The sequence below is a fragment of the Orcinus orca genome, chromosome 21 (genome assembly GCF_937001465.1).
Source record: "Orcinus orca chromosome 21, mOrcOrc1.1, whole genome shotgun sequence".
Classification (NCBI taxonomy): Eukaryota; Metazoa; Chordata; class Mammalia; order Artiodactyla; family Delphinidae; genus Orcinus; species Orcinus orca.
This window is the reverse complement of record NC_064579.1, coordinates 27,481,952-27,485,647: the sequence shown is the minus strand read 5'-3', so window position 1 is coordinate 27,485,647 and position 3,696 is coordinate 27,481,952. Positions and strand designations below refer to the sequence as shown.

Sequence of the window (3,696 nt, the reverse complement as noted above, 5' to 3'; positions counted from 1 at the left end):
TAAAATTGCAGGGATGATGCTCAAAACCATACCATTAAACCGTAGACCTCCTGCTATCTCCTGACGTGCAAACCATTGTCAATCCCGTAACCTTACTGCTTTATTAGTCCACCTTTGAAATCTTCAGCATGTCCGCAGCTGCCATCCCTTCCAGCAGAGTCAATTCTTCCCATGGAGACTTTTTCCTGCAGTTGCCCACCTGTACGCTGAGGCCTGGAGGCATCTGTGAATCTACAGCTCAAGTCTGTATTCTAACCACAAGCAAACTAAGAAAGGTATGTTTTTGGACTCTATCTTGGAAAGGCACTACTTAGAATATGGGCACCTTATTCACATTTAGGGAGATGTTCCAAAAATGTCAGCTGTCCCCTCAGCGGTTATTCTGGTGTGTCATAGAAAATCATGCCAAACATAATGTGAGACAGTTTACCATCTCCCGTGGTACCGCGGGTACACTGTCCTGAGCTAGGTGGTTCTTGCTTCAGGTCCCTGTAGTTGTAGTCAAGGAGTTGGGACTACTTCATCTGAAGGCTGGACCAGACTGGGTGTCCCAATGGCTCACTCACATGGATGTCAGTCAGTGCAGAGAGTTCACTGGGGCTCCCAACCCAAGCGTCTACACTGTCTTCTCTCTGAAGACATGGACCTCTTATAGCATGATGGCTGAATTCAGGAGAAAAAAAGTGAAGGGTAAGTGTGAGACAGGAATAGGAAGAAGCTTCCAGTTCTGTAGAGCAGGGGTCCCCAGCCCCCATGCTACAGACCGTTATTGGTCCGTGGTCTGTTAGGAACCAGGCTGCAGAGAAGGAGGTGAATGGCGAGCAAGTGAAGCATCATCTGTATTTACAAACACTCCCCATTGCTTGCATTACCGCCTGAACGCCGCCTCCTGTCAATATTATGGTGAGATGTATAATTATTTCATTATATATTACAATGTAATAATAATAGAAATAAAGTGCACAATAAATGTAATGTGCTTGAATCATCCTAAAACCATCCCCCTCCCCAGTCCCTGGAAAAATTCTCTTCCACTAACCCGGTCCCTGGTGCCAAAATGGTTGGGGGCCACTGCTGTAGAGGACTATCCCTCTGTTGCAGGAAAATTGGGATGTGAAAGAATGGTTACTTCCCAGGTCTTGGGAGAGTCCTTGGGACGGACATCCAAGTGAGGGTCTTTGGCTTCACACAGGGACAAATTCAAGAGCGAGCCAAAGTAGAGTGAAAACAGGTTTATTCAGGGAGATACACACTCCATAGACACCATGTGGGCCATCTCAGAGGTGAGAGGCCCCAGGGTTCAGGGTGGTTAGTTTTTAATGGGCTGGGTAATTTTTTTTTAATATTTATTTATTTATTTGGTTGTGCCGGGTCTTAGTTGCAGCAGGCGGGCTCCTTAGTTGTGGATCGTGGGCTCCTTAGTTGCAGCTCGCCAGCTCCTTAGTTATGACATGTGAACTCTTAGCTGTGGCATGCATGTGGGATCTAGTTCCCTGGCCAGAGATTGAACCCGGGCCCCCTGCATCGGGAGCATAGAGTCTGAACCACTGCGCCACCAGGGAAGTCCCATGGGCTGGTTAACTTCATAGGCTAGCAAGTGGGAGGATTATTCTAACTATCTTGGAGAAGGGGCAGGGGTTTCCAGGAATTGCACCACTGCCCACTTGTATGTCATGATGCCTGTGGGTGTGTCATTTAGATGCTAGTGTGTTATAATGAGTGTAGACCGAGACTCAAGGTCTACTGGAAGTCAAACCTTCTGCCATCTTGGGCCTGGCTGGATCTGACTAGTTTATGCCACACCCTCAAAGGCTGTGCCCTGCCCCCTGCCCTCCTGTCTGCCCTGCATTTGGCACACGGCCACTTCGTTCATAGTCTGTGGGTCACAGGATTTGCCCAGGTCTAGAAGGACAGGAATGGCAGTAAGACACTGTAGAAGACCTTGTAGGTCAGGGGTTGTGGTGTGAGCATCTTTGGAGTACACCGTCTGCCAGAATGTGGCTTGGAAGTAGAGACATGGATCATTTCTGCAGCTAACTCAAAAAACAGACACGCGTCTCATACCACAGACACACACACACACACACACACACACACACACACACACACACACACACACACCTTGGCATTCAATCAAATGTGTTCCACCGTTGGCTTCAAATACTAAGCCAATAATCTTTACTACCTACTTATCTACACATACCCAGCCAGATTTGAGGTCATTTGCTGTGATAGAAATAGGAAGGAAACAAGTGGAGGAGTAGATGTGGGACTTCCCTCTTACTAATCACAGGTGAAGAATAAGGTTCATCAGTACAGGTTTCCATAGTGATGCTGTCTAATGACGTACAGCATTTATTCCTTTCTCTTTTGTCCTAAGATAATCTTCTGAAAAAATAGTTACACTACAAACATGGAGTTGGACTGGACCATCTGGTTGATGCTCTACTCTTTTGAACTCAAATCACCCAAATTGGATATCTTCATGAATTAGGAGGTTCCCATAATTAGTAAGTTATATATTAGAATTGATCATTAAAAACTAAAGGATCCATTCATTTTGTATCTTTCTCAAATGTTAAGCTGTTTTCTCCCCAGAAAGACAATTGTGTACAAGGTCACCACCACATGTTCCTTCTTGACCGTCAATGAGATCAGAGACGAATGATCCTCATGACTCCACCTGCATCTGAAAAACACAGGGGAAGTGGGTACTGTCCCTGCTGTCTCTGTTGAGAAGCTTTATAAGCACAGCTTTGTTGTGGAGTTGCTGTAAAGATAAAAGAATTCTAGACAACACTCAAGATCTCTTCATGCTTGATCGCACGAGGCATTCCAGGGACACCCACCAAGGTTATTTACAAGTACTGAGATCACTCAGAACTCATTCCAAACCCAAGAGCTTCTTTGAGGCTTTGGAAACCGCTTCCAAATTCCAACAGTTGCAAAAACGTCATTTCATCTGAGTGCCTGTAAAATCATTTAGTGCAGATGAGTACAGTTCAATATATTGAGTTATGCCAAATGAAACCTGTCTTACATCTTGAATTAAAGAATATAAATGTCCAGACTTCCACTCTGCTTCCTGCCCCTTCACAATTTGCCATCACTTCAATGTAAATAAAAGGCACCCCTCATCTTTAACAATTTGAGGCTTACATTCTAGAATTCAATTAGAGGAAGAAGTTGGCCGTCTCAAGATTCCATGTATAAACACTTACTTAATTTTGCTACTTTCAAAATGAAGGTACTAGCCTCAGTTAGGCCTGAAGTATTAAAGTCCAGGGATCCTAAGATCTGCCGTGTCCAGAAAATGATTTTCTGGTCTGCGGCTGAGGTAGAGGACAGAAACTTCTTGGCCTTTTGGCTAAGCTTAAGTGTAGTATCTGTTCTTATCAGTTTAATTACAGGATTCTGCGGTATCACATTCTAAATATATCTCAACTGCGTCCTTTGTTCTTTATCTCTACTTTTAGTGCCCATGTTCAGCTTCTCATCCTCGTTATTTTATTCTACTGGAATATACTGACGGAAATGGTCAGACTCTATGCCTCCAGGCTTGTGCTGTGTATAACCATTAGAAAGTCTACCTTAAGTATGCAACTATCTCATGGTCAAAATTAAATAAAGATAAAACAAAATGATTTTTTTTTAAAAGTATCTAAAAGCCACGTTCCTTAGCATGACGTAGCAGGA

The 3,696-nt window shown here is 44.1% G+C and overlaps 1 pseudogene; it reads left to right on the top strand.

Annotated features, from left to right (window-relative positions):
- Positions 1–3,347: 3,347 nt before the first annotated feature.
- LOC117197428 (uncharacterized) lies at positions 3,348–3,469 on the top strand (annotated as a pseudogene).
- The last annotated feature ends 227 nt before the right edge of the window (positions 3,470–3,696 follow it).